The sequence below is a fragment of the Nomascus leucogenys genome, chromosome 20 (assembly GCF_006542625.1).
Source record: "Nomascus leucogenys isolate Asia chromosome 20, Asia_NLE_v1, whole genome shotgun sequence".
In the NCBI taxonomy this organism is placed as follows: domain Eukaryota; kingdom Metazoa; phylum Chordata; class Mammalia; order Primates; family Hylobatidae; genus Nomascus; species Nomascus leucogenys.
Genome location: NC_044400.1, coordinates 35,914,250 through 35,938,491, shown reverse-complemented (window position 1 = coordinate 35,938,491; position 24,242 = coordinate 35,914,250). Strand labels below are relative to the sequence as shown.

At 42.7% G+C, this 24,242-nt stretch overlaps 1 pseudogene; it reads left to right on the top strand.

Moving 5' to 3' along the window:
• Positions 1-17,915: 17,915 nt before the first annotated feature.
• On the top strand, positions 17,916-18,292 carry LOC100589943 (annotated as a pseudogene).
• The last annotated feature ends 5,950 nt before the right edge of the window (positions 18,293-24,242 follow it).

The window sequence follows — 24,242 nt, the reverse complement described above, 5'->3', positions numbered from 1 at the left end:
GAAGAAATCTGTCTTCAAGACAGCATGAGAGCCAAGTGGAATCTGCATGGTGTGTGAACAAGACAGGTAACAATAGAAAAAGAAAGCCCAGGCTGGCCACTTAGCGTAGCTCATCTTGGATGCCTCCAAAAATGTCTTAAAGTTGCCTGACTTAGCTAGAATTGCATTAAACGACACAGGATAAGAGATAAAATCATGTTTGAGCTCTACTTGTAATCCGAATGCTGGAAGGGACAGCAGAAATCTCCTCCCCCAACTCCCTCCATGGAGGGAACTAGGGCATGTGAAGGAAGGCAACAACCAATGTCACACAGGTAGCTAATTTGGTGGCAGACCTAGGTCCCTGGACACCTCGATATTTCACCAAGCTGTCTGTCAGCAGTGTTGGATGAAACATCCAAAGTAATATTCTCAACAGCATGGCTCACCTCCCAAATATTTCACAAATATTATCCAAGGATGATGTATTAAGAGTGAGAATAGTATCTATGATTGTTAACTGCCTTAAACCCCCACATCCTGTTCATGTTACTGGTGCCTGCCTTTGATACTGTATCCATAGCAATGTGCAAATATTGTAAACACTCTGCTGACCCAGGGGGTTTTCTTGCCATTGGCTAAAGGTGCAGCATTAATATGTTGCACATGTACACAGAATGGCAGTAGTTACAGCGTTTATGAAGCTTTAACATCTGCACAGCCAGAAAGCTTGTGGGCGTATGTTCTGCATATCAGAGTATTTCCTAGGAAACTGAAAATAAATACATTATGAAATTTCAATTTTCAATGTGTCACTAGTGTTGTTCTGGTGTCCTGTCATGCCTGCTGCAAAACACACTTTGACCAGGGAGGGATGCCTTATGAAATCCCATTATATCATTTGAATCTGCAGGAGTGCCACAGAATTGCTTCTGTGTTAATAACAGGAAGATCAAACATGAATTAAAAACTCACAATATGCTGGGTGTTATGCTAAGAGCCTTGCTTGCATTCTTTAATTTAATTCTCACTTTAAACCCTAGGCAGTAGGTGCTGCTAACCCATTTTTCCCAGTTAGAAAACTAGGGCCAGCCAGGCGCCGTGGCTCACCCCTGTAATCCCAACACTTTGGGAGGCCAAGGCGGGCGGATCACCTGAGGTCAGGAGTTCAAGACCATCTCTACTAAAAATACAAAAATTAGCCGGGCATGGTGGCACACACCTGTAGCCCCAGGTACTCGGGAGGCTGAGGGAGGAAAATCGCTTGAACCTGGGAGGCAGAGGTTGCAGTGAGCCAAGACGTGCCACTGCACTCCAGCCTGAGTGAAAGAGTAAGACTCCATTTAAAAAAAAAAAAAAAAGAGAAAACTGGGGCCCAATGAATTAAATACCTTTAAGTACCTTGTTTACTCTTAGAACTGGTGAGTGTAAAAACAAAAACAAAAACTAAAATACCTAGTGAGCGGTAGGAACCAGGAATCAAACCTAGATTTCAAGGCCTGCGTTTGTACCATGTGTTCACAGCCAAACTATTGTAAATTGCAGAGGTGACTGTAGCATAAAATCGCTCCCGGTTATTAATATATTCACAGTGAAATAGGTTTTCCTGTTGCTATGGTTTGAATGAGTCCCTGAAAAGTTCATGTGTGGGGAACTTTGTTCTCAATGCTGCAGTGTTGAGAAGTGGGCCGTTGGGAGGTGAATAGAGTCCTTCATGAGTGGAGTCATTCATTCATGGATTCATGGACTAATAAGGGCAAGTGTTAGTTACCACAAGAGTGAGTCTGTTATAAAAGCCAAGTTGTTTGCCCCCACTGAAGTACAGAAAAAAAAAAGAAAGAAAGAAAGGAAAAAGAAAAGCCAGTTTGGCCATCTCTCCTGAGCCTCCTTGCCGTGTGATGCCCTGTACAGCCTCGGGACTCTGCAGAGGCCCCACTGGCAAGAAGGCCCTCACTAGATGTGGCCCTGCAACCTTGGGCCTTCAGACTCCAGAACTGTAAAAAATAAATTTCTTATTTGTAAAGTACCCAGTCTCAGGTATTCAGTCATAGCAACAGAAAACAGACATCTGTTAAAGACATATTTAAAACGGACTCTACCATTTCATTTCTTATGTGGAAATTATAACATTTCTACCTCATGATTCTCCTGTTTTCTCACCATAAGGAGTTAATTTAAGAGGAGGAGGAAGCTGGGCACACCATCTCAGCTCACTGCAACATTTGCCTCCCAGGTCCAGGCGATTCTCATGCCTCAGCCTCCAAGTGGCTGGGATTACAGGCATGCACCACCATGCCTGGTTAACTTTTGTATTTTTAGTAGAGACAGGGTTTTACCACGTTGCCCAGGCTGGTCTTGAACTCCTGACCTCAGGTGATCCACGCGCTTCAGCCTCCCAAAGTGCTGGGATTACAGGCGTGAGCCACTGTGCCCGGCCTCATTTCATCTCTTGAAGTTGGGTTTTCTCATGAGGCAGTTACACTTGATTTATAACGTTCCTCTCAGCTTTAAAATTCCATAAAATTCAGAAGCACTATTTACTAGTGAAACAATTTACTGGGAGAAGTAGTGAGTCACCTGTCACTGGAAGCATCCAAGCAGAGTGAGAATAGCCAGTTGTCTGATACGCTGTAGAGCGAATTCCTACATTAGGTAGGAGGTTAATATTTGATTTCAATAATTAAGCCAATAATAAAAAATAGCACTGAGTATGTAATATGTGCCCCGCACTGTTCTAAGCATTTACTCACGTCTCATTTGATCTTTTCGGTAACTGCAAGGGGAGTGGGTACTATCCCCATTGTACAGAGGATACTTAGATCCGGGGCAGCACTAACCAGAGATCTCACAGCCAGAGAGAGATGGAGATTGGAAATCAGATTGCTGTGGCCCCCAGCAAGTCCTAATCACCACCCAATTCTGTCAGCAGCCTCGGGGTTCTGGGATGGGCATGTCTTCCCGCTGGCCTGGGATCTAGGTGCAAGGTGATGTGCCTGCCTCTGAGGCAGGGAATTGAGCATGGAATGCAGATGGCAGGCTTGCCAACAAGGCCGCTTTCCCACGGCCTGCAGCAGAAAGGGGCTGCCTTCCGCTGCTTGGGCCGCAAATGCTCTGAGCCCTTCACCGGCAGGCTTATTTTACAGAAGCCGAAAACGAACACCCAGAAACGGCAAGCTACCTACCCAAGGTCACAGAACAAACAAGTGGCACAGCTGGGAAACATCTGCCTGGAGTCCTCTCTTCCAGGCCAGTGCTTGATGTTCTGTTTTGTTTTTATCTAAATCACATTACTGCAGTCACTTACATGTGACAGTCCCTCAGTTTTCTGCTCTGAATATACGTATTTTCTAATCAAGCCCTATGCATCAACTACAGCAAATTGGAGATTCCCAAGAGTGGCAATTATTCAAAATGAAACTCTCTGCCTATGATATTCTAAAAATGCTAATCTAACCTCACCCCTGTGCCACAAGAAACTCATCTCTTGTTGGTCCTGAATCCACACTTCCGCTCCTTTGAGGCAAGTTTCCTCACTAACATTGACCCCCAAATTACACATTAACCTTTGCCCCAGCTGTCACCCAGCAGAATTCCCTCCGCAGTCCTCTCTGCTTATCTGGCCTCCTGGGAACTCACGATCAAACAGCACTGAGAATTCAACAATTGTTTCTTTCTTCTTTTTTTTTTTTCTCAAGATCTGCTTTTAGGAGAAGCAATCATTTCAACACTGCATTACAAATGAACTTATACACCAGTCAGAAACAAGCAACCTCATTCCTCACATAAGCTATTATTATTATTATTATTTGGGAACAGAGTTTCACTCTGTTACCCTGGCTGGAGTGTAGTGGTGCCATCTTGACTCACTGCAACCTCCACCTCCCAGGTTCAAGCAATTCTCCTGCTTCAGCCTCCCAAGTAGCTGGGATTACAGGCGCCTGCCACCATGCCCGGCTAATTTTTGTATTTTTTAGTAGAGACAGGGTTTCACTATGTTGGCCAGGCTGGTCTCGAACTCCTGACCTCAAGTGATCCACCCACCTTGGCTTCCCAAAGTGTTGGGATTACAGGCGTGAGCCACTGCACCCAGGCTTTTCTTTTTTTTTTTTTTTTTATGGGCAATATGTACTTTCAAATCACATGTTGGTTGGGGATCATCCTCTAAGATGCACATTCACGTTCTGGGGGATGACACAGTCAGAAACAGGTTTCAGAATCCAGTGTGACCTTGTGCAGATCTTTCATCTGTTCTCAATCACATTTGTAAAACATAGGCAAAGACTGTGGCGACCTCACAAAGAATGTTTGCTGAAAGGAGAAAGGAGTGGTTTCTGGGCCAATCCATTCTCACCCTGTCGAACAGAGACCCCATGTCTCACTTCATCCTCAAGTGTAGTTGGGAGATTGTCATCAACATCATCCCCCTGGCCCGCCACCTGTTGGCATCAAGGTCACCTGCAGTGGGTCTTCCACACTGAGGGACTGTGCCCTTTGCCACTCAGCTGGGACCCAAAGCTCTGTTCCCCACAAAAGTCATAAAGGGATATTAATGGAAATACTGGCAAATCTTACAATATAGAAATATAAAAAAGTTCTGTGTTAAAACTATTGTAAGCAAACTGAGGAAACAATCACGAAACTGGGAGAAATATGTGCAAGAAGTATGTGCAATCATATCACAGGAAGAGGTGAACTTCCCTAATACATAAACAGCTTCCACTATTCAATAGGAAGAAGCCTACCAATTCAAAAAGAATAAAGAGAAGTAAAGGATATAAACATCGAGGTCACAGATAAGGAAATACAAATAGTTCTCGACATTTTATTTTTTTTTTTTAATTAGAAAAATTGTCAGGCACGATGGCTCATGCCTGGAATCCCAGCACTTTGGGAGGCCGAGGCAGGCAGATCACGAGGTCAAGAGATCGAGACCATCCTGGACAATATTGTGGAACCTCGCTTCTACTAAAAATACGAAAATTAGCTGGGCGTGGTGGTGGGTGCCTATAATCTCAGTTACTCAGGAGGCCGAGGCAGGACAACCACTTGAACCTGGGAGCCGGAGGTTGCAGTGAGCCGAGATCGCACCACTGCACTTCTGCCTGGCGACAGAGTGAGCCTCTGTCTAAAACAAAACAAAACAAAGCAAAACAAAACAGCAACAAAAAAAACTAATGAACAAAAAAAAACAACAACAAAAAATACTCTACTAAGAGAACAATTTTCCACCTATCATGTTGAGAAACATATTTAAGGGTTTTATGGCCGGATGTGGTGGCTCACGCCTGTAATCCCAGCACTTTGGGAGGCCGAGGCAGGTGGATCATCTGAGTTTGGGAGTTTGAGACCAGCCTGACCAAGATGGAGAAACCCCATTTCTACTAAAAATACAAAATTAGCCGGGCGTGGTGGCGCATGCCTCTAATCCCAGCTACTGGGGAGGCTGAGACGGGAGAATCACCTGAATCTGGGAGGCGGAGGTTGTGGTGAGCTGAGATTGTGCCATTGCACTCCAGCCTGGGCAACAAGAGTGAAACTCCATCTCAAAAAAAAAAAAAAAAAAAAAAAAAGAGTTTTATGACATGCTTGTTAGAGCTGTGTGAGGAGAAAAGCATTTCTATACACTGAGGATGAGAGTGTATATTAAAGTCACTTCTGTAAGGCAATTGGCATTATCAATCAAAATCACAAATGCACAAACCCTTTGACTTAGGAATACAGATATATTCTGATGCATGCCAAAAATGTATGGAGAGGATTTTTCATTGCAAAATTGTTTGTCATCTTCTTATACAGTGTATGAATAGAAGAACTCTGAAAATGTACACCCATATGATTGTATAATGCAAGCATACATTTTTATCCTGCTTATATGTGTTTTTCCTAAACTTACACATACTTACTGATGAAATAAGCTAGCATTGCTTTTACATAATGTTTAAATATGTAAATGTCAATCTGTGTTTAACAAAATTGATTTATTGCACTGATGAATTTTATTTCAAAAGTTATCTTTTGGCTGGGTGAGGTCGCTCACACCTGTAACCCCAGCACTGTGGGAGGGCGAGGTGGGTGGGTCACCTGAGGTCAGGAGTTTGAGACCAGCGTGACCAATATAATGAAATTCCATCTTTACTAAAAATATAAAAATTTGCCAGATGTGGTGGTGTGGGCCTGTAGTCCCAGCTACTCAGGAGGCTGAGACAGGAGAATCGCTTGAACCTGGGAGGCAGAGGTTGCAGTGAGCTGAGATTGCACCACTGCACTCCAAGCCTGGGCAACAGGGCGAAACTCCATCTCAAAAAAAAAAAAAAGTTATCTTTCATGGTATGTCCACTTTAGAATAATTTCAAAGATCTTTAGGTAACTCAAAACCTTGTACTCATTTAATTGATGGATATTTGCTGGGTACGTAAATAATTTCTAGGAAAAATGAAAGACTAAAACATGCATTATGAAGCATAATTTAAGTGTATAAACTTTTGCTTTTTTATTTTTATTTTATTTTATTTTATTTTTTATACTTTTTTTTCCTTTTTGTGGAGATCAGGGTCTTGCTATACTGCCCAGCCAGGTCTCGAACTCCTGGGCTGAAGCTATCCTCCCACTCCTGCCTCCCTAAGAGCTGGGATTATAGGTGTGAGCCACCATGCCCAGCCTTATTATTATTATTATTTTTTGAGATGGAGTTTCACTCTTTGTTGGCCAGGCTGGAGTGCAATGACACAATCTCGGCTCACTGCAACCTCCACCTCCTGGGTTTAAGTGATTCTCCTGCCCCAGCCTCCGGAGTAGCTGAGATTACAGGCACCTGCCTCCACACCAGGCTAATTTTGTATTTTTAGTAGAAACAGGGTTTCGCCATGTTGACCAGGCTGGTCTTGAACTCCTGACCTCAGGTGATCCGCTTGCCTCGGCCTCCCAAAGTGCTGGGATTACAGGTGTGAGCCATCGTACTTGGCCTATTTTTATTTTTGGAGACAGAGTCTTGCTCTGTTGCCCAGGCTAGAGTGCAGTGGCGCAAGCTCAGCTCACTCCAACCTCCACCTCCTGGTTTCAGGCGATTCTCCTGCCTCAGCCTCCCGAGTAGCTGGGATTACAGGTGTGTGCCACCATACCTGGCTAATTTTTGTATTTTTAGTAGAGACAGGGTTTTGCCATGTTGCCCTGGCTGGTCTCCAACTCCTGACCTCAAGTGATCGACCCGCCTCGGCCTCCCAAAGTGCTGGGATTACAGGCATGAGCCACCGGCCCGGACCTTGCTTCTTTTTTTATATGCTACAAAGAGCTTACATCTTTGGATCTGTTAATGAACGTGTTTCTTTTTGCCACTTGGAGAAGTTATACCATAAAGGATTCATATGGCTGCAGAGAGTTGTGTTACGTGCATTCATGAGCTTTGCTTGTCTGCTATATGTTAAGTGACAGTCACAGTTACAAGTGTCCAACTTCCCATGTTCTCTATGAAATAGAATTTGCTTTACTTAAAAGTTATCATTAATGTGAGTGATTGACACTATGCTTTGGAGCAATAGTTTCAGAGAAATACAGCTGTGTATGTGTTTCTGTTTTTGTTTTGTTTTGTTTTGTTTTTTGAGACAGAGTCTCACTCTGTCTCTAAGGCTGGAATGCAGTGGCATGATCTCAGCTCACTGAAACCTCTGCCTCACGGGTTCAAGTGATTCTTCTCTCTCAGCCTTCCTAGTAGCTGAGATTACAGGTGCCCACCACCACACAGGGCTAATTTTTAGTAAAGATGGGGTTTCACCATGTTGGCCAGGCTGGTCTAGTACTTTTGACCTCAGGTGATGCACCCACCTTTGCCTCCCAAAGTGTTGGGATTACAGGCGTGTGCCACTGCCCCTGGGTATACTTCTGTTTTTTAAGGAAAATAAAGTACTGTAGTTTTGTCTTAAAGCTGCATTACTCAGATTAGGTTTGGGGCAGGGGGTTTGGGGGTTTGTTGTTAGTTGGTTTGTTTGGTGAAATCTCTTTACACGCCTCCAACATAATGACACCAAAGAGCTTTTTTTGTGTATTATAGCTATTAGTATTTACTGTTAAACATTTAAACATAACTTTCTAAAAAATATTTTTTCATTCCTCTCAGCACATACCTATAAAACATAATTTTTTTTTTTTTTTGAGACGGCATCTCGCTCTGTCACTGAGGCTGGAGTCCAGTGGCGTGATCTCGGCTCACTGAACTGGAGATCTCCCCTGTTCAAGCTATTCTTATGCTTCAGCCTCCTGAGTAGCTGGGACTACAGGCACCTGCCACCACGCCTGCCTAATTTTTGTGTTTTTATTAGAGACGGGGTTTCACCATGTTGGCCAGGCTGATCTTGAACTCCTGACCTCAAGTGATCCATCCACGTGGGCCTCCCAAAGTGCTGGGATTACAGGCATGAGCCACCACACCTGGACGCTATAAAACGTAACTTTTAAGAAAGCTTATTTAATGATTCATTTAAAAATAGCAACAATGAGTGAAGTACAATAAATACACCTCAGCAGCATTATCAAATTAGTTCTGACCTCCTGGGCCCCTTGAGATTGGTCCTAAAGTCAAGGGTGAGTTTACTGTAGAATGCAAAAGATCATGCTGACATGAATTGTTTTTTTTTTTTGATGGAGTCTAGCTCTCTTGCCCAGGCTGGAGTGCAGTGGCACGATCTCGGCTCATTGCAACCTCCACTTCTCCTGTTCAAAGAATTCTCCTGCCTCAGCCCCTTGAATAGCTGGGATTACAGGCATGCACCACCATACCCAGCTAATTTTTGTATTTTTAGTAGAGATGAGGATTCACCATGGTGGCCAGGCTGGTATTTTTTGTATATATATATAAAATATTTGAGTCTGAAATATGTTAAACACTATGAAATGTGTTTAAGATCTTATAAAAGTTTGCTTTTATAACAACATACACTTTATTATATAAAATATATGTAATATATAATATTTTACAATATATAATGCATGTAAAATACATCATAGGTATTTTAACACTTAAATTTACTAAAATTCTTTAAAAAAATTTTTTTAATATTCATGGTCTTGTTTCCCTGGTTTACTGTTTGCTGTCTTCCCCTATACTATGAAGGGTTATTCTTTTTTTCTATGTGAATCTACCTAGATAGCAAAGATTCAGTGTTTTACCAGAATAATTTTTTGATTTTCATGTTGATTTTATTATGCCCTTGATTATTTAAAGAAACAACATTTGTTATTTAGGAGAGGGCTAAAGTTCTTTACAATCATGTTATTTTCTATCTTTATTTTAATTTTAATTTATTTTAATTTATTTGGGTTTTTATTCTTTTTTTTTTGAGACAGAGTTTCACTCTTGTTGCTCAGGCTGGAGTGCAGTGACACGATCTCTGCTCACTGCTACCTCAGCCTCCTGGATTCAAGCGATTCTCCTCCCTCAGCCCCCTGAGTAGTTGGGATTATAGGTGCCCACTACAACGCTCAGCTAATTTTTTGTATTTTTAGTAGAGACGGCGGGGTTTCACCATGTTGGCCAGGCTGGTCTTGAACTCCTGACCTCAGGTGATCCACCTGCCTCGGTCTCCCAAAGTGCTGGGATTACAGGAGTGAGCCATTGTGCCCTGCCAATTTAATTTAATTTAATTAATTAATTTATCTTTTGAGACGGAGTCTCCCTCTGTTGCCCAGGCTGGAGTGCAGTGGCATGATCTCAGCTCACTGCAACCTCTGCTTCCTGGGTTCAAGCAATTATTCTGTCTCAGCCTCCCTAGTAGCTGGGACTACAGGCGTGCCATGCCCGGCTAATTTTTGTACTTTTAGTAGAGATGGGGTTTCATCATATTGGCCAGGATGGTCTTGAACTCCTGACCTGGTGATCCACCTGCCTCGGCCCCCAAGACTGCTGGAATTACAAGCGTGAGCCACCGCACCCGGCTGCCCGGCCTATTTTTAAATGTTGTATTGCCCCTTACAAATGGGTAGGCAAATATTATTTCTCAGACACCTATGATCCTACATTAAGTGTTCAAATTTCCTGACAATTTTGGATTTTGCATTCCCAAAATTCCTAAATGGGAAATAAAACAAAATAAAAGGAATGATAGCTGAGATTTCCCAGACATACCACTGAAAATCACAAAAGATTTGTTACTTCCCCTTATGAAAAGAGAGGTGCCAGAAATAAACAGGTGTATTTGATATGTTACTATTGTTGAATTACCCAGGAATAGATGAGGTTATTTTTTATCAAAAGAGACGGAAATTGTAGGAAAAATTTCCTTTCAATAGAAAATTAAATATTGCCTATAGCACACCCTTTCACATTATCTGCTTTTGATTCCATGGGAGATATTTTACAGCTTGTAAAATGTAGATAACTGATAGAAATGAAAAATAATTCTTGGCTCTAGACCTGTACATTTAGTCCTACCAGTACAGGTTCAATTGACTTCCTTTTGCCACCCTGAAAGAAGCTGGCTTGAGCTCTGTTGGTGCATTTGTTTCAACATTCCTTTGCTCCATATAAATGTAGCTTTTTTGACCTTTCCTTTGAGTCAGTTATAATCTGCTGTTTGAGAGTCACGATTTTATTTTATTTATTTATTTATTTTTGAGACAGGGTCTTGCTCCATCACCCAGGCTTGAGTGCAGTGATGCAAGCTTGGCTCACTGCAGCCTTGACCTCCTGGGCTCAAGTGATTCTCTGAACTCAGCCTTCTGAGTAGCTAGAACTACACACTTGAGCCACCATGCCTGGCTAATTATTATTATTATTATTATTATTTTGTAGAGGGGGGTTGCAATATATTGTCCAAGCTGGTCTTGAACCCCTGGCCTTAAGTGATCTTCCCACCTCATTCTCCCAAAATGCTGCTATTACAGTCATAAGCCACCACTTCAGGCTGATGATTTTTATCCTTTTTAATAAATGTATCTTTTAACAATGAGGACAGTGGAAGTTAATTCATTACAAATGATGGAAGCCTGTTGCATTAGAGTTTAATTCTCTTCCTTAATCCTTGTTGTGAATACCTGGAAGGCAGTAACTAAAGACCATTAGCTGGTATTAAACTTCAACAACTCTGGAATATAGCCCCATCTCCTCCCTAGGATAGCCCCTGGCAAGTTACTTTCCTCCCCTACATCTATGCAGCCTCCTAGCTGGGTGGGGCTAAAATAATCTCTTCCCACTCTACACCAGCAGGTGGGACTGCATCAAGAGTCCTAGGCCTGAAAAAAAATAAGGAAAGAAAGAAAGATAAAAGAAAAAGAAAGAAAGAAGAGAAGAAAAAAGAAAAGAAAAACGAAACGAAAGGAAAAGAACAGGAAAAAGAAAAAATCAAACTTGTGAAAAGAAGGGGGAAGCCAGGTGCGGTGGCTCATGCCTTTAATCCCAGCACTTTGGGAGGCCAAGGCGGATAGATCATTTTAGGTCAGGAGTTCGAGACCAGCCTGGCCAACATGGTGAAATCCCCGTCTCTACTAAAAATACAAAAATTAGCTGAGCGTGGTGGCACACACCTGTGGTCCCAACTACTTGGGAGGCTGAGGCAGGAGAATCACTTGAACCCAGGAGATGAAGGCTGCAGTGAGCCGAGATCACCATTACACTCCAGCCTGGGCAACAGAGTGAGACTCCGTCAAAAAAAAAAAAAAAAAAGAAAGAAAGAAAGAAAAGAAGGGGGAATAAAAGAAAATTAAACAGGAGTCTCAGTCCTGGAGGGAAAATATCAGTCCTAGTCTGGAAAGGAAGAGAAGCAGAGCAGGTTTAGAGGTTGGTCCTACTCTATTCATTTTATGGGGTCCCTGCAGCAGCTGAGTTGAAATGAAGACAAAATGAAGCTTAGAGCCAGGAGATGAATATTTTTAAAAACTTTTTACTGATGAATAACATATGTACATTTTAAGAATTATACACACCCATGAAACCGGCAGCCAGACCAAATGACAGAACATTACCAGCAGCTCAGAAACCCCCTCGTTTCTCTTGCAGAAAATTGATACTGAGTTCTTGTGACATGGATTGATTTTGCCTGGTTTGTGCTTTATATAAATGGTATTATACAGCATTTTTTGAGAAAATGTCTTTCCTCAATTGTATTTTCATCCATAATGTTGCATGTAGTGGTCGGTCATTCATTCTTTAGTCTGGTGCCAATGGGAATTTGAGTAGTTTATGGCTTAGGACTATTATAATAGTGCAGCTATGATCCTATGATCATTCTTTTTTTTCTTCCTCTTTTTCTTTATTTCTCTCTTTCTTTCTTCTTTCTTTCTTTCTTTTTCTTTATTTCTTTCTTCCTTTCTTCTTTCTTTTCTCTTTCTTTCTCTTTTTCTTTCTTTCTTTCTTCCTTTCTTTCTTCTTTCTTTTCTCTTTCTCTCTTTCTTCAGGGTCTCACTCTGTTCCGCAGGCTGGAGTTCAGTAGTACAATCTTGGCTCCCTTCAGTCTCTGACTCCCAGGCTCTAGCCATCCTCCTACCTCAGCCTCCCAAGTAGCTGGAACTACAGGCATGCACCACCACACCCAGCTAATTTTTGTATTTTTAGTGCAGACAGGGTTTCGCCATGTTGCCCAGGCTGATCTCAAGCTCTTGGACTCAAGTAATCTACTTGCCTCAGCCTCCCAAAGTGTTGGGATTATAGGCGTGAGCCACCATGCCCAGCTTGATCATTCTTGTCCATGTTTTTTTAATGACCATGGATTTCTGCTAGGTATATGCCTAGGAATGGAATTGCCAGGTCATATTTATTTCTATATCTGTCAGTCTGTATATACATTAAAAATCAGGAGCTCATGCTGATGCCTCTGATTCTAATCTAACACAACACGTTTCACTTTGCCCTTCCCTTTTTATTTGTAGTTCTTTCTTTGAGAGTGAGAGGCCTACCTCCCACTAAATACAATATATTTACTGATTTGCTCAATCTCAGAATACCCATAAAATAGTTTCAGAGTTGGTAACCCATATTCCCTAGTTCTGTCTGCTGAGAGGCCCTAGATGCAGTGACACCCCAGTAACGATGAGGACATCCAGCACCCAGATCTTAGTTTCTAAATACATTCCCTCAAAAAAGGAAGCAGAGTTCTTTGGAGAAATGATTAAGTACAGGGCGGGATCAGTGAAATTATAAAATAATCCTGAAACATCTTATGTCAGAAAGGAAGTGCTCAAAATAGAATAAGGGCATTTCAAACAAACACAAGGGGTGACTTGAAGATGCTTACATTGGCCGTACCTGGGACAATTGGAACAATAATACAAATGAGTTTGGTCATGGATTATCACTGGTAGAATAAACAATATCCATGAGTTTATACTGAAATAATTGCATAAGTAATTGGGAGAGAAGGGACAGCACTTCCTTACCACTGAATTACAATTAATAAATGGAGAAGGAATTATGAAAGTAGAAAAATCACCTGTTGGTAAACACAGTGGTAATTAATATTGCAGACAAGAATCACCAATGAACGCCAAAATTGGTGGGTGAAAGTATGATGATAAACAAGATATTTACATAGACTCCAAGATAGCTCCTCAGAAGATACTCATTAAGTTCAAAAGGAAAAATAGGATTTTACAATGGAGAAATCTTCGCTACATCATCTCTCAAAGTTAACATCTCCAGTAATGGGATGCAGCAATATCACATGTGCCTCCTGATGTGATGCATGGGGAAGGGTATAACCTCACTTCTGCGGTGTTCTCACCAAAAACACAAAACCTCATTCTCATTGTGAGAAAGCACTAGACAAACTCGAGTTGCAGGACGTTCTACAAAATAATTGGCCAGTACTCTTCAAGAGTGTCAAAGTTATGAAAGAAAAAAATAGCCTGGATGCTTCAAAACTGTCAAAATTATGAGAGGAGGAGAAAGACAGAGGAGCTATTCTGGATGGAAGGATCCTACTGAGAGCAGCAGTGGAATGCCACAGGCAGTCCTGGATTGCATTCTGGAGCAGAAAAAGGATGTTAGTGGGTCTACTGGCAACACTAAATAAAGTCTGTAGATTCACAGACAGTATTGCATTAACGTTCATTTCCTGGCTTTGATAATTCTGTAGCTATGTGAAATGTTAATATTTGGGGAGGCTGGTGAAGGTTGTACAAGAATTTGCTGTACTCTTTTTGTACACTCAAAAGTATTTCCAAGGAAAAATACTTAAAAAGAAAAAGAAAAAGAAAAAGAAAGAGGGAATTGGATGGGTTTGTGTAATTCTTCAGCCAAAAACCCTGCTGGCACCTCTGCCTACAGCATGAAAGTTTACTCTTTTGGGAGTGGCATTCAAGGCCTTCCATAATCTGACCAAAATTTCCTCCAGATTTACTGCCCATTCTCCTGCCACCCACTCACCTCCATCAATCTCCATGGCATGAAGGACACACTGCTTAGAAAACTCCTACTCACGTTCAAAGACCCTGTCCGGCCTTTACACCTTCAGGAAGCAGAGTTAGCTCTCAGCTCTTCCTTGGTCACCAGTCATCTCTCCTGGAAATCTTGATCCTCCACCAGGGCCTCTGCAGGCCTAGCTGGCATTACTCACAACCCTCTCTGCCCTCAGGAGACTTATAACCTGCAAGTACATACAGCAAAGAAAACATAGTGACAGGCCCAGGAAAGTAGGTTAGAGGCAGGGAGCAAGAGAATTCACATTCTTCTGTGACCATAGATATTATTATTACTCCCTATTTGTTGGTGAGGCTCAGGGAGAGGAGGTGAATTGCCTGAAGCTACACCACTAGTAAGGACAAAGTCATGATTTGAACTCAATTCCTCTGCCTCCCTTACTAAGAGATACTAACTCAGAAATGCTCTGAACAGTCAGCCAAGCAATGTCTTCAGACAGTTTGTATTTTACTCCAGCTCTTACCTCAAGGAGCCAAAATAAGATCATCTCCCTAGAGAGCACTGCAGAGAAAATTCTCAAAGAGCTCGAGGGAAATGCCAACCCACTTCTACCCACTGAACCCACAGGGAATTCATAGCTTGAAGCATTTTCAGGAAATAGCCATGGATTTCACAGTGAACTGAATTAACACTTAGCAATGTGAATCTGCTGCTGAAACATCTCAAAACCAACTACGTGGATACCAGGCACTATGGGTGGCTGAGTTCTTTTGCTGGGCCCTCAATTTAGGCCAGTTTCCTCCCCTTCTAAATGTGGATTTATCAATTCAAAAGACATTGGTTGGAAAACTGCTATTGCTAAGCTCTGGGATAATCACAGAACCCATTGCATAGGGTAGCAGCCAAGATGAACTGAAAAATAGACTATGTAGCCATTGAATACTACTCGGCCATAAAAAGGAATAAAATAATGGCATTAGCAGCAGCCTGGATGGAGGTGGAGACCATTATTCTAAGTGAAGTAACCAGGAATGAAAAAACGAAGATCGTATGTTCTCACTTATAAGTGGGGGCTAAGCTATGAGGATATAATGCATAGGAATGATATAATGGACTTGGCGACTGGGGAAAGGGAGTGTGGGAGGGGGTGAGGGATAGAATACAACACATTGAATACAGTGTACACTGCTCAGGTGACGGGTGCACCACAATCTCAGAAATTGCCACTAAATAGCTCATGCATGTTGGCCGGGTGCTGTGGCTCACACCTGTAATCCCAGCATTTTGGGAGGCCAAGGTGGGTGGGTCATTCGAGATCAGGAGTTCAAGAACAGCCTGGTCAACATGGTGAAACTCTGTCTCTACAAAAAATACAAAAGTTAGCTGGGTGGTAGTAGCGCATGACTGTAATCTCGGCTAGTCAGGAGGCTGAAGCAGGAGAATCGCTTGAGCCTGGGAGGTGGAGGTTGTGGTGAGCCGAGATCGTGCCACTGCACTCCAGTCTGGGTGACAGAGTGAGACCCTGTCTCAAAAAAAAAAAAAAAAGAAAGAAAGAAAAGAAAAGAACTTCATATCCTTTGCAGGGACATGGATGAAGCTGGAAACCATAATTCTCAGCAAACTAACACAAGAACAGAAAACCAAACACTGCATATTCTCACTCATAAATGGGAGTTGAACAATGAGAACACAGGGACACAGGGAGGGGAACATCACACACTGGGGCCTGTCAGGGGGCAGGGGGCGAGGGGAGGGATTGCATTAGGAGAAATACCTAATGTAGATGACAGGTTGATGGGTGCAGCAAACCACCATGGCATGTGTATACCTATGTAACAAACCTGCACATTCTGCACATGTATCCCAGAACTTAAAGTATAATTACAAAAAAAAGAACTTATCTATGTAACCAAAAAACCACCTGTTCCAAAAACTAATGAAATATATATATATATATAAAAGAACTTATCTACGTAACCAAAAACCACCTGTTCCATAAAAGTATTGAAATACATATAGTTAAAATGAATAAGATTATTTGATGGCAAAACAGGGTGATTATAGTCAACAATAATTTATTGCACATTTTATGTTTTTTTCTTTTTCTTTTTACTGTACCTTTTCTATGTACATTTAAAAGTAGCTAGAAGAGTACAATTGGAATGTTTGTAACACAAAGAAATGATAAATGCTTGAGGTGACAGGCACCCCGTTTACCCTGATGTAATTATTACACATTGTATGCCCGCATCAAAACATCTCTTGTGCCCCATAAATAGATATATTTACTATATACCCATAAAAAATAAAAATTAAACATATTTTAATCAGAAAAAATAAATCTATAATAAAATTTTTACAAATTAAAAAAACAGACTGTGTAGTACTTCACACCAGGTTGGACATGAAGTCAAAATCATTAATGTTGGCTGTTAGAACTATAACTATTGGGATTATAACTGTTAACATTATTATTATTATTTTTGAAATGGAGTCTGGCTCTGTCACCCAGACTGGAGTTCAGTGGCACGATCTCGGCTCACTGCAATCTCTGCCTCCTAGGTTCAAGCGATTCTCCTGCCTCAGCCTTCTGTGTAGCTGGGATTACAGGTGAGCGCTACCACATCCGGCTAACTTTAAAAAATATTTTTGGTAGAGATGTGGTTTCACCATGTTGGCCAGGCTGGTCTCGAATTCCTAACCTGAAGTGATCCACCCGCCTCGGCCTTCCAAAGTGCTGGGATTACAAGATGAGCCACCGCGCCTGGCCAATATTATTATTATATTTATTATTATTATTTTTCTGAGACAATCTTGCTCTGTCACCCAGGCTGGAGCACAGTGGTGCAATCTGAGCTCACTGCAACATTTGCATCCTCAGTTTAAGCAATTCTCTTGCCTCAGCCTCCAGAGTAGCTGGGATTACAGGTGTGAGCCACCACGCCCAGTCATAACTGTTAATATTAAACCTCTCTCACTCTACACTTGGCTTCTCCCTGTACCAAGCAGACCTCCCCATCTTCCTACATCTTCTCCTACCTGGGAGGATTCAGGGCCACATGTAAGAAAGGGGCCAGATTAAAGGGGTATGCTTATTGCAGCACAGTTCATAATTCCCGAGTTACAGAACTACCTTAAGTGCCCATTGACCAATGAATGGATAAAATGTGGTATATATACACCATGGACTAACACTCAGCCATAAAAAGGAACAAAATAATGTCTTTTGAAGCAACTTGGATGGAGTTGGAGACCATTATTCTAAGTGAAGTAACTCAGGAATGGAAAACCAAATATCATATGTTCTTACTTGTAAGTAAGAGCTGAGCTATGAGGACACAGAGACATACAGAGTGATATAGTGGCCTCTGGAAACTCAGAAGGGGGAGGATGGGTGGGGAGTGTGGGATAAAAAGCTACATATTGGGTATGTTGAACACTACTTGGGTGGTGCGTGCACTAAAATCTCAGAATTCACCGTTATACAATTCATTCATGTAACCGAATATAACTTGTACCCCCAAAGCTACTGAAACTTTATAAAATTAATAACAATTTAAAAAGAAACAGCTCTCTTTCTGCCTCCACTGCTGCCATGGTGCCTGGGAAAAAGCTTGTGGTGAATGGGGGCAAAAAAAAGAAGCAGGTTCTGAAGTTCACTCTTGATTGCACCCACCCTGTGGAAGATGGAATCATGGATGCTGCCAATTTTGAGCAGCTTTTCCAAGACAGGATCAAAGTGAACTGAAAAGCTGGGAAACTTGGTGGAGGGGTGGTGGCCATCGAAAGGAGCAAGAGCAGCATCACCATGACATCTGAGGTGCCTTTTTCCAAAAGATATTTGAAATATCACACCAAAAATTTTGAAGAAGAATAATCTACGTGATTGGTTGGCGTAGCTGCTAACAGCAAACAGAGTTATGTTACTTCCAAATTAACCAGGATGAGGAAGAGGAAGAAGACGAGGATTAAATTTCATTTATCTGGAATATTTTGTATGAGTTCTTGAATAAAACTTGCGAACCAAAAAAAACCCAAAAAACAAAAAACAAACAAACAAAAAAACCTTCTTTTTCTTTTTTTGAGCTGAGTCTCACTCTGTCACCTAGGCTGGCATGCAGTGGTGGCATCATAGTTTGCTGCAGCCTTGACTGCCCGAGCTTGTCATCCTTCCACCTCTGCCTCTTGAGCAGCTGGGACTACAGGTGTGTGCCACTACACCCGGCTAATTTTTAAATTTTTTTGTAGAGACAGGGTATTGCTATGTTGTCCAGCCTGGTCTTGAACTCCTGAACTCAAGCCACCTTCCCACCTCAGCTTCCTAAAGTGCTAGGATCACAGGAGTGAGCCACTGCATCCAACCTCAAAAAAACTTAAATCTCAACCCATCAAGTCGCCCCCTCCTTTTCCTTTCCTCAACAGAGACATCCACATTCGCACTTCACTGGCTCATTTTCTCCGGCTATAACTTCTGTGCTTTGGGTTAGTAGCCCCTGTCCGTCTGTGCAGAGAGTGGGCTAGCCTTGCCCAGTGCTCACTGAGAACTCTCCCGGTGTGGGTCTTCCTGGTATCTCTGGAAATCCTCTCGTGCCAAAGGGAGAAGACAAGGAGGCTTTGTACAGCTCAGGCCCTCCCAACCACTGAGGCTCTTTTAATTGGGCTGTCCTCTCACCCCACTTCTCTCCCCAGAGAGATGACCAGCCCCTATTTCCTGTTTCCTTTGCCCTTTGCCTTTGAGTATGAGTTGGGAGAGCAAGCCCCTGCCAGATTCCCCACCACTTGTGCCCCGGCCCAGCCAGGCTGGGAGGACCTGTGCACATCCTGTAGCATTGCCTGTGGAGGCAACACAGGTGCCTGGGAGGCAAATCCCCAAATTCCTAAATAGTATCTGTGTGCCCTGGGCCACCTCCTAACTTCTCCAAGCCTCATATTCTACATGCTCCCATGACCGTGGCAGGTACTGTCACAATCTGCGTGGATTATGAGGCTACCTGCCAGGGTCATGGGAGCATTAAGTGAAAGAGAAACATCTGCACATTAGGGCACTGCATTCATGCAGGTGGTTATGAGCATTCTCCCCTAACGGCACAGGGCTTGCCCCTCTGTGCCCACTATATCCCATTTGTCCCTTTCTCACCTCCACTCTTCTCCAGATTCTCTATTTAGTGCCCTTCCTGGGGCTCGAGAGTCAAGGGGCCTGATCATGCTGAGGACCATGAATTTTGGAACCAGATCTACCTAGCTTCCAAACTGGGATCTGCCACCCTCCACCCTTGAATCAAATATATTTAATAGATCTCATTTTTTAAAATGGGGATAAGGATATCTACTTGATAGGTTTACTGATGCAGGGGTTAAATAGGATACTGCATATGCAGCCTTAGCACAATACCAGGTTCAGAGAAGTTTAGCAAATAATAGAATAATAAATAATAAGAGGTATTATTAGATCCAGCTGGCTACCCCCTTGCTTTGAGGCTTGGCATATGGTTGGCATATTTCTCTAGCTCCTGCCACTGATGCCAGTCTCCCCTATCTTTAATTTCGATGGCCACTTTAGATAATATTGGAAGGAGGAGGTTTGTAAACTGGGTTCACTGTCTCCATACTATCATTTTGCCCAGGAGTTCCCCTTTACATGTTTGGGTTGGTTTCTGTTGGTATAAGGAAATAAGTTGATTTCCAAACACTTAATTTTTTTTTTTTTTGAGACAAAGTCTCGCTCAGTCGCCCAGGCTGGAGTGCAGTGGCATGATCTCGGCTCACTGAAACCTCCGCCCTCTGGGTTCAAGCAATTCTCCTGCCTCAGCCTCCCTAGTAGCTGGGATTACAGGCGTGTGCTACCATGCCCGGCTAATTTCTGTATTTTTAGTGGAGACAGGGTTTCCCCATGTTGGCCACACTGGTCTTGAACTCCTGACCTCAAGTGATCCACCCACCTCTGCCTCCCAAAGTGCTGGGATTACAGGCGTGAGCCACCATGCCCAGGCAAACACTTGTTGATAGTGGCATCCTTTTAAAATTTTTTAATTTTTAATTTTTAAATTATTTATTTATTTTTTAGAACAGTGTCTCACTCTATCACCCAGGCTGGGGTGCAGTGGTATGATCACAGCTCAGTGCAGCCTCAAACTCCCAGGCTTAAGTGATCTTCCTGCTTCAGCCTCCCCAGTAATAGGCGCACGCCACAATGCCTGGCTAATGTTTATTTATTTTTTTAATTTTTAGTAGAGATGGGGTCATGCTGTGTTGCCAAGGCTGGTTTCGAACTCCTGGGCTCAAGTGATCCTCCCACCTTGGCCTCCCAAAGTGCTGGGATTACAGGCATGAGCCACCATGCCTGGCCAATATGGCATCTTTACCTCATTCCTGATTTAATAGAGAATACATTTCTCCTTTTTCTTGTAGATACATATGAACTATTTAAGATAAAAGTAGTTGGCCAGGCGTGGTGGCTCATTCCTGTAATCCCAGCACTTTGGAGAGCCGAGGCAGGAGGTTCACTTGAGCCCAGGTGCTCGAGACCAGCCTGGGCAACACAGCAATACCCCTTATCTCTATGTTTTTTTAATTTGAAAAATTATAAATGTAAAAATTAAAAAGTAGTTATCTTGTTAAGGAAATGTCCCATTATTTCTTTTATTTTTATCCTAACTTTATTGCTATTACTGTTTTTAAGTTAGGGAGGGTTGTTTAATTTCATCAAATATGGTTTCAGTATTTATTGAAATTATGTCTATTTTGCATTTTTGTTTCCTTGACCTTGTGACAGACGTGATGTACAGAGATTTTCCCAGAACTCCCCTTGGAAATGAGTAGCTAGCTAACTACTTTATGTTCAAAGTAGTGGCAAAAGGTTGGACCACTCAATACAGAGAATTAGGACATTTAGATATCCATTTAGGGAAAATTTTAAGTTTGATCCTTCCTTGCAATCACATAAAAATTCTAGATGGATTAGACATTAAACCTTGAAAAAAACCGTAAAACTATTTGAAGAAAACGTAGAACAATATCTTTACAGCCTTGATTCAAGGAATCATAAGCAAGTTGTAAACACTATAAGCCATAAAAGAAAATATTAGATTTGGCTACCTAATATTTAAAACTTCCGAATGATGAAAGACACCACCAAGAAACGTAAAGATAATGGAAGGCTGGAAGAAGACATTGCCAACATACATAACAGGCATTGCATTAATAATCAGAGTATATAAAGGAAAAAGAGGAAAATAGAAAAAAGTAATTGAAGACGCAAATAAAGCTTAACCTCTCTCATAATAAATAGCATGTAAATAAAAATAACAACAAGGTAACATTTTCCATCATCGAGCTGTCAAAATTTTAAATGATAAATATCCAGTGCTGGTAGGAATGTAGGTGACCGCTAGGTTTACACTTCAGGTAGTTCCAATCCAGAAGTAGTTTATGTACATGGTGCCCCCTGCAGCCCAATTCTTACGCAGACCAAACATGTACTACAGTGCACCTTGGAACGGCGCTGGAAGACCCCTGTCGACACCTCCGGTCCCTCCTGTGGATTTAGTGACAATTTGGGGAACAGTTTTTGGCCTATCTGGCAAAATGTAAAAGGCCCTTTGACCCAATAATTCCTCTTCCAGCCTTTCAGAAATACATGAGTATGTACTATGTACATAAAAATATACGCAAAGGTATGTTTATTGAAGTTTATTTTATACTGGAGAGAAAAAGGAAGCAATCTAGATGTCCATCAATAGGGGACTGTTTGGATAAATAATGCTGCTTGCATCCATTCATGAGATATTTTGTAACTCTTAAAAGGAATTAAGTAGATTTTTCTGTACTCACATAGATTAATCTCCAAGATTTTTTTTTTTTTTTAGACGAAGTCTTGCTCTGTTGCCCAGCCTGGAGTGCAGTGGTGCAATCTTGGCTCACTGCAACCTTAGCCTCCCGGTTTCAAGCTATTCTCCTGCCTCAGCCTCCCAATAACCTGGGACTACAGGCACCCACAACCACACCCGGTTAATTTTTGTATTTTTAGTAGAGACAGGGTTTCACCATGTTGTCCAGGCTGGTCTCAAACTCCTGACCTCAGGTGATCCACCCACCTTGGCCTACCAAGGTGCTGGGATTACAGGTGTGAGCCACTGCACCCACCCAAGATTTAATGTTATGACTGAGGTAAACATGAATGAAAGCAAATCTTCAAAATATCTATGATTTGATCTCATGTATATACATTTATGTCTGAATATACATTAGATAGACGGGGAATGCATAGATGTGGAACAGGCAGAGCCTACCAAGCTGAGGGAACTGGACCTGAATCATCGGACAGAGGGAATTCGTAACAGAAAAGACTTTCATGTTTTACTCTGTATACTTAATTACTTTATGCTCTACCACAACAAGAATGTATTGTATATTTTTTTGTGTTTTTTTTTTCTTAATCTTATATTCAAAATATAAGGTAGCCCCTGGCTGTGAGCTGCAAGAATCCTTATGGGTTTGGCAGTTCTTTGACAACTTCCCACCTGGCTAAATTATCAAGGAATGTCCTACCGCCAAGCATGAGAAATTCTTGGCATTCCTGAACTAAATTCTTCTTCTGAGCCAGCTCACGTGGGCATCTCCTTGAAGGCTTTACAAAGATTTAGATCTGAGTCTGTCTCAGATTGTCGGGCTCAGAACCAGAATTTCTTCATCTGAGGTTATTATCTTGCTCTGGAGGAGGGAGTGAGAACTGGATCACTGGTTAGGGTGGTGACTGTTTCGGACAACTGCACAGCCACAGCCAGGAACACAGAAGGCAGAGAGGCAGCCTTGATCTGCAAGGGCTCCAGTTAACCCCAGTGGGACCCTTGATGGACAAAGGCATTCTCCTAGGCTTGGTGATGAAAGTATTCCTCTTACAGCCAGGCAAGGCACTCAGGGCTCTGCAGCAGAGAAGTTAGAGCTGTAGCTTTTTTCTTGGTGTTTTCACTAAAACTTAATTTCTTGTTGCACTTGTTGGATGGGCATGTCCCATAGGGGAAGTTTCCACTGCTGTGATCTAAACTTTGGACTGCTTGTACCATCTTACTTGTCCCCTCATTAATAATGAATTAAATAAAACCTTTAGTATATGCTAATTTCGTATCTTTACGAGAGTCATGATTTTACCTTTTTTTTGGAAAAGTTCCTTTTCACATTGCTATCACTCCCTTACCAGAGCAGTGAGTGTCTGGGTCTCCCTCTTAGGGGCAGACACTGTTCCATGTAATTAGAATTAATTTCTTCTTCTTGGTAGACAGAGAAAACCTTCCACACTCCCAGGAGACAAGGGTTCAGATCTTGTGCCATGGCTGAGAGTGATGCTGAGGAAGACACTTCTCTCTAGTCTCAATCTGCTTGCCTGTGAAATGGGCTCATAACAAACTCCTGACCCCAGGCTCAGTGGCCTGGAGCCCATGACCTCACCCAACCCCTCCCCTTCCTCCCGTGCCCCCAGGAGGCGCGGGGACTCAGGGGGGGGCCCCCTTTCCTCTGGAGGCTCCCGGGTGGCACGTCGGTGCCTCAGCTCCCGGGGGTTTCTGGGTTCTGCGCTGCCCAGGGGTGCCCAGGGGCCTCTGGAAGGGGCGGGTTCTCTCTAGCCAGAAAGCCCGGAGCCGCCCAGGAATTTTGGCTCGGATTGAGAGCATTTCCTCCCGGGCCTGCCGGGCGCGACCCGGGAAGGGCGGCTGCGGGCACATGCCACGCTGCTTTCAGCCAGGCCGGCACCATGCGGCCCCTGCTCTGGGCGCTGGCCGGGCTGGCCCAGCTCTGCGCCGCAGGCGCTTTGGCCGGTGAGTGGGGCGCGGAGCACGGCAGGGGACACGCAGCCGGGGAGATCCGCAGATGGCGAGCAAAGAATGAGCTAGAGAAAGAGCTGGACACAGCAGCGAGATGGAGAGGGAGG